Source organism: Taudactylus pleione, unplaced genomic scaffold (assembly GCF_031769625.1).
Source record: "Taudactylus pleione unplaced genomic scaffold, aTauple2 ptg000960l, whole genome shotgun sequence".
Taxonomy (NCBI): Eukaryota; Metazoa; Chordata; class Amphibia; order Anura; family Myobatrachidae; genus Taudactylus; species Taudactylus pleione.
In genome coordinates this window covers 301,696-314,109 of record NW_028285361.1, presented here as the reverse complement: position 1 = coordinate 314,109, position 12,414 = coordinate 301,696, and the positions used below count along the sequence as shown (strand labels likewise).

Sequence of the window (12,414 nt, the reverse complement as noted above, 5' to 3'; positions counted from 1 at the left end):
CCTCAATTTGTTAACTCATTGATTGCCTGTTGTAGCCAAACAGGTAGCTGATGATTGATGTTTCTTAAACAGAACATACATAAATAAACCATGTTTGTATGAATCCACCTAGAAATACTCCAAATAGTTGTAAACAGGTAATTAAATGTTGAATGTTAAATATAGAAATGCTCAAATGCATCATGACCTACAGTCACTAAAATACTCGATTTATATTAAAAAATTTTTTTTTAAAATATTTAGTATAATGTTAAATGTGGACCTTATATTACAATTAAATAGCTAAAAATAAGGGGCAGTCAATATAACATTTGTATGTTTTATTTGATGTGTTTTACAATCGTGATGACTAAAAACATGAATTATTGATTCATATAATGGCAAAGTTTAATGTTTAAATTGGGATTGGGAGATTCCTTAAATGGGGTAGTTGATCATTTATTTTCCCCTATTTCTTAATAATGTCACTATATCGCCATTGCTCGTTCTCATCAATTTAAAATAGTTTTCCTCCTTTCTCTAATAGTGGGCTTGTTACTGGCATCTTATCGTCCCAATTTAGGAGAGTAGAACATTGAATCTGGGGTTTAACTACATAACCGGATGTTCATGTGGGGTCTCCCATCACATTACTTGTCAGGCCCTTCCCTGTTTAGCTTCCAAGTTCGGAAGTGGTTGGGTGGTATCAGGGAGGTATGTATGTAGCGTCCCCTATCATGTCTTATATCTCTAAAATCTTGGGAAACTGTTGACGCACATGCATGCCATCTTGACTATCATATGTTAGTCTTTCAAAAAATAGGAGAGTTCAAAGTCAATGTTTAGTCCTCTTGGTTGGAGTGTCTTTAATTCATAAATCCATCTCGATTCTTCTTGGGACATGATTTTGATATAGTCTCCTCCTCTCCAGGGTTTGTTAATTTTTTTAATAGCATGAAACTGTAAAGTGCTTGGATCTCCGTTATGTACATTTTTAAAGTGGTTAGATAGACTATGAGCCTCAAACTTCTTTTCGATATTGTTAATATGTTCCCTTATTTGGACATTCAAATTCCTTTTTGTGTGGCCTACATTATTAAGAAATATGGGAAAATAAATGATCAACTACCCCATTTAAGGAATCTCCCAATCCCAATTTAAACATTAAACTTTGCCATTATGTGAATCAATAATTCATGTTTTTATTCATCACGATTGTAAAACACATCAAATAAAACATACAAATGTTATATTGACTGCCCCTTATTTTTAGCTATTTAATTGTAATATAAGGTCCACATTTAACATTATACTAAATATTTTAAAAAATTTTTTTTTAATATAAATCGAGTATTTTAGTGACTGTAGGTCACGATGCATTTGAGCATTTCTATATTTAACATTCAACACTTAATTACCTGTTTACAACTATTTGGAGTATATCTAGGTGGATTCATACAAACATGGTTTATTTATGTATGTTCTGTTTAAGAAACATCAATCACCAGCTACCTGTTTGGCTACAACAGGCAATCAATGAGTTAACAAATTAAGGAGGAGTTAGAACAGAGACCTTCATAAGGAAATCCCAGGGAAGGCTACCACTGCACAGCCCTGACAAAGCCCGCATTTGATTGGATGGGCGAAACGCGTTGGCCATGCACCCTCACGGAACACTACCCGGAAGAAGGGATCCAGCGGTGACACAGGCGTGCATGCTCACTGCTGGCTACCCCTCACTCCTAGCAGCCGAGGAGTGATGATTCGGCTGACACTAAGGGGATACCAACGGGACCGATGATAGACAGGTCTCCCATCTCACCATCAAGACCTGGGAAGCAACGTGACGGAGGCAGCAACACATTCAGCAGACGGCAACACTGAACACGGAGGTAGGAGGTGCGTGCACCAACTAACGTTTTGTACAGACTTTTTTCTGCAAGTTAAACATTGCATACATTCAGAGGAAAAACGGTTTAAAGACTCACGCCACCTATCTTTCCTTTATCAACCACGCATCATTTAAACTTTTATTCAAGACTTTATCACCGGTTTTTACTGAAGGATTTCAGCAACTACTTTACTGCCATTTTAACCACACAAGTGTATATTCTGCATATTATCTGTTTTCTATGATTTGTCCACATCATTTTAATGCTACTATGTAATTGATGTAATGTATGCAGGCACCAGTCCATGACAGCAGTTTTCATTCCATTTTAAAGGGTTTATTCAGTATTTTACATATGTTTTGCTGATTAATATCACCTATTATTTTTACCTTTTAATTTTATTTAATTTTATTAATAAAATACATGTTCCTCTTTGCGCCCCACATGCATATTATTCATCAGTTTTATATAACCCACACGGGACAAATCATACATATATTATGTGTTTACTTTTAACTTAGCATAAAATAAATATATACTCTACATATTCTATTTTTTATTCACAATCATTAAGAGGTATTTTATTTTTATATTTGCGCCAGCTGACCAACAATTTTTATTCAACTAAGAATGTATATTTTTTTATTTTTTTTTTAAGAATTTTGTGATATACTGCACTGATGTTACTGAGAACAGCTTTTTGTGATTAAGGGAACCAATTCTGTGGGATACACACATGTACTGTCTTTGAGTCACATTTGACAGCACATGCAGATTATCAAATATAGGACTGATTATTGGTTACCCTTACTGTGTGTACTTGCTTTGACAATATACTATATGAAACCCTTTGGTTACATAATATTACTGCATGTAATATCTAGACAGGCTGAGGAGAACACAGCAATTCAGGAAAAAGTTATTTTTCATACTAGAAAATATTACACTGAATGCTACAAGTAACTCTTTACCTGCAATTCATAGAGCAAATGGTATGTGAAACTCCACAATAGTATCATCGCAGGTAACGATATACCTTCTGCCTCCCCCCTATGCCTCCTAAATGTCAGTATTAACATAAATATGGACAAATGTAAAAAAAAAAATCAATATTACACTGAGGCAAGTGACCCGCCCCAGCTTTGCACGGAAGCAATTTTGAATTTACGACAATAGTCTTTTTTAACCAAGGTCTTATAAGATTGCCTTGTAGACGTCAGCACAAAAAGATTTAGTTTTGACATGACACGCAAAAGGGCCACATAAGTTGTCCATGACAAAAACAGTCTCCACTTAGGTCAACTCCAGCCACGTTAAGTGTCTGTCCCTTTGCTTTATTTATTGCCATGCCAAAGCAGACTAATACCGGGAATTGGACTTGTTTGAAAGTAAAGAATCGTTTTTCACATAAATTAAATATTAACAGTAAAAAAAAAGTAAAAACCTAAATTATGCATCAGTAAACAGTAAACAGGGCTTACATCAATTTTTCTGAAGAAACCGGGTAATCTCTACATGGTACAAAATAAAGTCCATCGTTGCGATATATCTCTAACGGTTTAGGCGTTAGCCAAGAAAGCGTTGGACGTCTGTTTTTACATTGACTTGCTTCACTAAAATCGTCACTGCTCAGCTCCCTATTGTCATACATTAATGTTTCATACACCTAAGCCTTCCTCAACAAATGCTCTATAGAATATTGAAAACTGCAGGAAAATCCGTCCAGTGGTTCTCAAAATTAGCCTGAACAAACAGACACGTACCAGGGACTTTATTTTATACTATGTATAGATTAATTATGTTTGCTAATTTCTTTGGACCTATTTAGTCCAAATAAGACCACAATATTTGGAATTTAAGTGAGTTTGTGAGTAATTCATATGCAGCTAATGTCTAGCATTTTCATTCTGTTAACCTATTAAATTAAAGCCCCAATAAGATTTTTTTCTTCTTTTTCCTGATTTGTTAACATGCAGAGTATATATACAGGTTGAGTCTCCCATATCCAAATATTCCGAAACACCAATTTTTTTTCGCAAGACTGATATAGTGAAACCCTTACTTTTTGATGATTCAATCTACACAAAATTATTAAAAATATTGTATAGAATTACCTTCAGGCTTTGTGTATAAGTGTTACAAGTCCAGTCCAGGACTTGTCTCCTGCCAGTATTCCTCCTGCTCCTGACCATGCTTCTAGGTTGCCGGTTGCTAGGAGACCCAGACGTCAGAGGATTTCACATGTTTCCTCCTAGTGTTGCCTGATTGGCAGCTGATCCTATTTGAACTTCCTGGACTGTCGCCGCCCTGTCGGCTATAGAGTTTCCATGTGGAACTTTTGGTTATGCAACTGCTCTCTGTGCATCCAGACTTCCAGCTATATTTTCTACATGCTGCGTGTATTCTGCTCACCGGCTTTTAAGTCACCCAAGTACCCTGGGTCCAAGCAACGCTGTCTGCTGAGCCCTCCAGGCCATCGAGCTATCCTGCTCCTATACCACGGTTCAAGCATCGCTGTCTACAGAGCCTCCAGGTCATACAGCTATCCTGCTTCTATACCACGGTTCAAGCATCGCTGTTTACTAAGCCCTCCAGGCCATACAGTTATCCTGCTTCTATACCACGTTTCAAGCATCACTGTCTACAGAGCCCTGCAGGCTATACAGCTATCCTGCTTCTATACCACGGTTCAAGCATCGCTGTCTACAGAGCCTCCAGGCCATACAGCTATCCTGCTTCTATACCACGGTTCAAGCATCGCTGTCTACTGAGCCCTCTAGACCATACAGCTATCCTGCTTCTAAACCACATTTCTAGCTGCGCTGTCTACTAGGCCCTTCAGGCCATACAGCAATCCTGCTTCAACACCACGTTTCAAGCACTGCTGTCTACTAGGCCCTCCAGGCCATACAGCAATCCTGCTTCAACACCATGTTTCAAGCACCACTGTCTACTAGTCACTCCTGGCCATATAGCAATCCTGCTTCTACACCAGGTTTCAAGCATCGCTGTCTGCTAGGCTCTCCAGGCCATACTGCAATCCTGCTTCTATACCAGGTTTCAAGCATCGCTGTCTGCTAGGCCCTCCAGGCCATCCAGCAATCCTGCTTCTTCACCACGTTTCAAGCATTGCTGTCTACTAGGCCTCCTGGCCATTTAACAACTTTAGTTTGGACTGTAAACCTACAGTATATTCTACTGACTGTCCTATGGTTTCAGCACCCTTATTGCACCATTGACATATTGTGTTTTCACTGGTCCATCATATCATTTATTTAGTAAACTGCCATGATTTAACCATACTTCTTGTGTTTGTTCTTCGATGTGCCACGTATCTCCAACACCTCCATCTCGGCCCAAGCAATTGCTAGAGGATCGTAACAATAAGGTGTATATAAATAATAAATGCATTATGTGTATAGATATGGGTCCATTTCCCAAGATATCTCATAATGGTATGCAAATATTCCAAAATATGGAATATTCCGATATCCAAAATACTCCTGGTCCCAAGCACTTTGGATATGAGAGACTCAACCTGTATTTCCCAATAGTAATGCCAAGGAATCATACTGTCTGCTTTGACTGAAGTTTATATTTTATTGTCAGATGATATTGCACAACAATAATAATTGAATAGAGGAGAAACCATATATATATATGAGAAACCAATCCTATGATGTGAAGTTCTGAAAAATGAATCCCTGATTTAAAAATAAGGATTAATTTTGCATTTTATTTTTTTAGCTAATTTTTCTTGCTCTTTCCATTTCTTATCAGTGCCATGACAACTCACTAAATCTCTCATCAGGTATATACTATACCCCTTAATCCACTATTGTGGATTACTTGAAAGCAGAAGTGAAAGGCTGCACAGGATCACTGATACTAGCTGTTGTTTCTAGGGGGTTCTGTTCAACAGGGGTCTCTCACTTCCTACTTTATTCTAATCTCAAGGTCAACTGAAGCAGAATTATACTGATATTTTTGGAGTATATCTAACGAATGAGCTATAAGATTGACCCCCATTTTTTTCGGACCTTGGTGTAGTTTATTTTTAATTACATGTAAAAATTGTGTTATTTTAAATACTGTTTGTAATATTTAGCTGTCTATTTCAGTTTTCTTGTGCTTTCTGCACTTTATCACACCTTACTTGGTTATGTGTACTTGTGAGTTTATTTTAATCGCATTGTAGTTGGAATAAAGGTTAAGTATTAACTATACTTGCATTTTTTGTATTACTGTGCTATTAGAGTGCTCTCATTATAGAGTCTTTGGTGGCCTGTAAGACCTCCATTTTTTTTGTTCTCCATATTATTATTACTCTGAAAAGTACCACCACTACCCTGATATATAAAACTCATAGGGCGGTATTCAATTGTTTCGTCCCTGTATGCGCCCAACAGGAGCTATTCAATTGTTTCTCCTGTCTGGCGCGATCTGCCTCCAGCGCACCATTTCAGCTCACAGCCCCAGGGGGGTGCAAGCTGAAATGGGCGAAAAGTGAACTGTTTGGGCTCCCAGCACTTTGGTGGGGGGTAGCCATTTTGCGCAGCTAAACCCGACCACATTGGGCGCGATCAGTGCAAAAAACAGCAACAATTGATTAACGCCCCGCAATCTCCCGTCACTTTAGATGGGCGATCGGGTGTGCTATATCAATTGAATAACGCCCATTTAATGTAACTGCATAGAAAATTAGAGGCTATAGCACCTCCTCTTTTGATTACTCTACACAACTGATGATTACATACCTATACTGTGACATCCCATTTCCTTTCTTTCCCCTATTTCTAATTCTATTCGGTTCTCAAAATTAGCCTGAACAAACAGACAGACACCTACCAGGGACTCTATTTTATACTATGTAAAGATTAATTATGTTCCCTAATTTCTTTGGACCTATTTAGTCCAAATAAGACCACAATATTTGGAATTTGAGTGACTTCGTGAGTCTTTGACTGTTTATTTGTGAATTTTTAACTAGAATTAGTCAGCCAAAGATATACCTATTTCTTATTTTTACTGTATTAAGCATAAAAGTTATATTTTACATTTGTCTGTATGAACAAGAGTGCCCAATAAATTAGTTTTCTTTTGATAAATATTAAAAATAATATGCAAGCTACAGTAGGTCATATTTCTTTGAGTGACTCCCAATATGTTGCTAGGTCAACAGCCATTGCCATTCAATCACTTCTAGAAAATATATTGGCAGGCTTGCTGTTGTCATTGCCAGCTCCACCAAGGAGATAAAGTCCTCATGTCGACAAGGTCACTGTTGGCAGCAGTATGCTGGCACCACAATGCCAACATGGTTAAGCAGTATGTTTAAAGTTATACTGCTAACACAGTTGTAGTATGATTTTTACGTTGTCGGCAACGTGGTGCTAGCATACTGCTACCAACAGTGACATGGTCAAAATTGTCACTATCAACTATATCCCACTACAATCTTAGAAAAAATGACCAATTTTAAAACTAATTTCAGCAATGACAATGAAGGGTAGACATCGAGAGAAGCCATTAGTCCATTGGCAATTACTTTTTATTTTCTTATTCTGGAAAAAATATTAACAATAATTTACAAAATTTAAAAGAAATATATACAGATACTGTATATGTTTTCTCGGGCTTTACACACAAGAGGACAGGAAAGAACCTCATATTCTTTATTGATCTATACAAAACTAAACTGATAAACAAATTGAATAATTAGTGGAATGGGTGCTCATTAGCATAATTTTCATGTTTTTTTAATAAAAAATAATGGTGAAATCAATAAACATGTGTAATAATAAATGTATGTCCTCTAAAAATGTTAAACTACTCCCACCAGCTTAACAATAGTTATGGCATAATATCTCTAGTTTGGTTGACAACATGACAATAAATGAATAAAGCATGCCCATCATGTTTGCTGCCTAGGTGTCATCCATGTCTCAAAACTGTCCTTTTTCCCCATATTAAATCTGTATTTAAAAAAAATTGATTAAAACAACTAAAATCATGAAATGTGTGCCTATTTATGTTCCTACCATATTATTAACCTCAATAACATTAATTTCCAGTCACTTTTGACCACCTCACAGTTATTGTTTTTAATAGTATTGTCCGAGTTTAAAAAGAGTGAGAGTTTACTCTCACATTTTCTAAGCTCTCATCCTATTACATTTGGCCCATAGTGTGGAAGCCAAGTAAAGCATACAGTTGATTGATTAATGATTATACGAACAGAGAAGCTGTTATAACTATAAAGAAAAGAAAAACAAAGATATATGCCTCACAAACATGTAGTGTGGAAGCCAGGTAAAGCATGCCATTTATTGATTTGATTGATTAATGATTATACGAACAGAGAAGCAGTTACAACTATAAAGAAAACAGAGAAATGGGCTTTGCAAACCAGAAGACCATCAACAATGCCCTAGTAAAATATAGCCTAGTAAAGTACAATGAAAACAAAAGTTGTGCCAATATGGAATTGTCCTTGGGCCCTCCCAATCATCCTTATATTGTGTATTAAATAGGGCATGCACAGTTTAACAAACCAAACACTTTAGTAACAGGGATTGTCACTTTTGTGGTTGAAGTGCTTGGCTTGTTTGGGCCACCACAAATTAAGATACCAATGGGCTAAGGTGGCTAAGACTATTGTTAATCATCTCTACTGTTGGGAATATGTCATTATCATCCTCACCCTCATCAGTGTTATTATCATCATCATCACACAATATTAGCTCATGCCTACTGGATTCCTCCATTTCAGAAGTCTCTGTTGTAATTGGCGGCAAAGGTCTTCCACATACAACTTGTAGTAAATTTTTATGAACATCAGTTTTTCCACCTTTTGAGGAAGTAGCCCCCTATGCTGATTGCTCACAAGGTTCCCGGCTGTGCTAAACACTCTTTCCAAGTACATAGTGGAGGGTGGGCAGCTTAAGTAAAGCTAGTTTGTACAAGGGGCTAAAAATCTAATTCCTTCCTCCTAGTACTCAAAGGGACTGTGTGACATGCTAATTTGTACATTGTCATGAGTATAATCCTCCACCATGCTATTGATGCTTAGTGTAACATATTGAGATATATATATATATATATATATATATATATATACAGACAAATTTGTCCGGCACTCCTATACCAGGAAAATAGTATGGCCCGGGTGCAAAAATCCTGGTGACCCAAACTGACCCCTCACACAAGCAAGCAGAAATAGATTGCACTCTAGGGACTTCAAAAAATGATCATAGCACACAGCTATACCATACCAACATTTCAGATGTTTATTACATCTTTTTCCAAGGATGAAAAAAGAGGTAGTAAACATCTGAAACTTTGGTTATTGTTAAGCTGTGTGCTGTGATCATTTTTTGAAGTCCCTGGAGTGCAATCTATTTCTGCTTGTTTATATATATAACTATCTCAAAACATCCTAAGGTTTAGCCTACCAGGAACTACACAGATAGATAGGGACCAGCACTACAATGTTTTGCAAAAAAATAATCTTTACTGTGCCATGATTAAATTATTATTATTATTATTATTATTATTATTATTATTTATTTATATGGCGCCACAAGTGTTAAATAAGCCATAATAAAGTACAGTTATAGGTAATACTTATCAATTTCATCAATAAGTCTGCTGGAATCCAACCCATGAATCAGACATTTCAGTATGGGTACATCTTCCTCAAGAGACTGCAATCTCCCTGAATTGTAGCTATATATGATATACAGTATGTACAAATAAAATGGACCTGGCATATCCTGGGCTACTTCAGCATGTCCCTGCTCCACCCTATACCGTTTCATTCCACCTCCATTCTATGCTTTCTGGGGTGAGATAGATAGATAGATAAAAAAATACAACTGAATTCAATGTTTGTAACCTAGACATCCATAAAGCCTCTCTGTTGCCGATTGTTTCAATTATCCTCACTTTGTGTAATTGTTTCTATACATTGTACTCCTATTACTAGTGTGTATGCACCGTGATGTCATTATAAATAACATGACTCTAGATAAACATAAATGGTCACTATTCACTTTCAAACTGGTTTATTTGCAATCAAGATACTGTGTTGAGCTTTCATTAATCTGATAATAAAATTGCATATAGTAGATTATTCTTAGGTACAGTGATAGCTATATCATTATTTAATATAAAATGAAACATGTGAGACGTGCAGTTTTTTGCTAAATGCAAACAAAAGAGAATAAAAGCAAGCTCAGGCAGGAAATGATACAATCAGGACACAAAATTAGATAAGAAATGATAAATTGTATAACATTTATCACAGCACAGAAATTGACATGCATATAGTAAGTTACACAACAGATACTAAACGCTCTCCAAAGAAACAAGTCACTGTGTGAACCAATATATCAACATACAATTAGATCGACTTGGTTAAAATGTCAACAATTTCAGAATGCCGGCATATGGTTAAAATGTATATGCACCTAGGTCAAAATTTACTAAGCGGCAGGTTCTAAATCCCGGCGGTTTAGTAGCTGACGGCAGGTACTAAACCCTGGGGGTTTGGTGGCGGTTTGGCGGCAGTTTCTAAATGATAGCCCTGTTCTATTCTATTCTAAAATTTGTTTTGATGGCGGTTTTGCAATGGTTTTGGCCTTACTAAATCTGTGGATAGCAAAACCGCCGCTACCAAGCCGCTACCAAACCGCCGGGGTTTAGAACCCGCCGCTTAGTAAATTTTGCCCAGAGTCTGAGGTGTGATAGAGGAAATGCACAGTATTAGAAAAGTGTTAAAAATATAGTGGGCATTTCTGGGTGGTGAGCTGGCTTAGTGCACAAATAGGTGTTATGGGAGTGTTGCGGTAGCATCGGTGAAAGTGGTTGTGTACACAGATGCTCAATGTCTCACATAGCAGGCCATGCTCATACGGAGAAACTGCACACACACATGGCTGTTGTAAGTTTTAATGGTGTGACTGACCCCTTTGGGAAACCCAGCACTGGTGTCAACTGACCTATGACTGGTGAAATGATGGTGGGGAGGGATCATGCTGCAGGTCTCCCCCCTATGGTGCCACCTGTCATGGCTGTTCAAGCCTAGTGCTGGTTAATGGAAAATTAGGGGGACACAAAGTTCTTTGCCAGATTATTTTTCCACTATTAGTCCAGTCTAGGACTGGTTATCGATTTGGTGAAACCCCCTTATTTTTGTAGGGGAGAATTTTCACAGTTTTGAACATACAAGCCTGCCCATTGGTTTTAAATCTATGGCAAACCCGCCACAAGTAAAAATACCCCTTACGGCAAAATTTCCCAAACTCCGCCATTACAGTCAAAGTTTTACAGATATGCATGCTTGAGTCTAGATGGTTAAATCAAATTGACTGAGGTACTAATTAAGTCACCTGTCCTCAAGCAAGAATATCCTTAAAACCTGGACTGTAATGGCGGAATTCTGCACTACACATTAAAGATTTGCGGGTCTGGTTCCCAGAGAACAGACAACAATCAAATTTAGGATTTCCGAGTTGTACCGAAACCAAGGTTGGAATCACTTTGGGGTTCCAGTTAGCTCAGCACTCGATTTTAAAGATCTGAAGAGCTGCAAAGAGCTGTTGATAAGGAAATTGTCATCACAAGCGGCACGTGATGCAGTGATGGCTCCTCCTTCAGTTTTTCCAGCAAGTGCAGCTGCCAGACCAAAATAAACCTTTCCCAAAAGACCCACTGGTGATGCAGATGAGTCAAGTTTTGACATCTGGTTGGGTCTACAAGAATTGTCTACCATTAATGAGACCTCTACCATGACTCCATCTGATACGGTCACCATTCACAGATTGGTTGAGGACTATTTTAATGATAGCATCCAAATAGGCATGACAGACAGTCCATTGGACCACTGGCAGGAAAAAAAGGCAATTTGGGGGCCCTTGAACAAACTGGCTTTGCTTTACTTGAGCTTGTATTTAGAAAGAGTTTTGAGCACAGGCGGGAACCTTGTCAGCGATTAGCTTAGGAGGCTACTTCCTCAAAATGTGGAAAAGATGATGCTCATGAAAATGAACTACAAATTCCACGAGGAAGACCTTTACCACCAATTACGTCCAAAAATTACAGTGGCACCTGAGGCTGTAATGGTGGATTTCAGTGGGGACGAATTAATATTGTGTGAAGATAATGTACACACTGATGAGGGTGAGGAATCAGATGATGATGACAACAACATCTTGCCTCTGTAAAGCCAGTTTGTGCATGGAGAGATCATTGCCAGAATTGTCAGCTGCCCATTGGTTGCTTGTTTTCTGGGGGCCCAAACAAACCAATTGCTTCACCCACATTTGGCAGTTCCTGTCACTGAAGTGATTGGTTTGTTAAACTGTGCATGTCCTATATACAACATAAGGGCGGGTGGTAAGGTCCAAGGACAATTCCATCTTGTATCCCCATTTGCTCTGTTCATATAGCAGCTTCAGATTTGTCTTTGTACCCAGTCTAGAGTCTTCTGGTCCAAATCTGTTATTCTGCAGCACTCTATAGACAGATTCAACACACTTCT

At 37.8% G+C, this 12,414-nt stretch overlaps 1 pseudogene; it reads right to left on the bottom strand.

Moving 5' to 3' along the window:
• Positions 1-588: 588 nt before the first annotated feature.
• LOC148473148 (5S ribosomal RNA) lies at positions 589-707 on the bottom strand (annotated as a pseudogene).
• Positions 708-12,414: the final 11,707 nt, after the last annotated feature.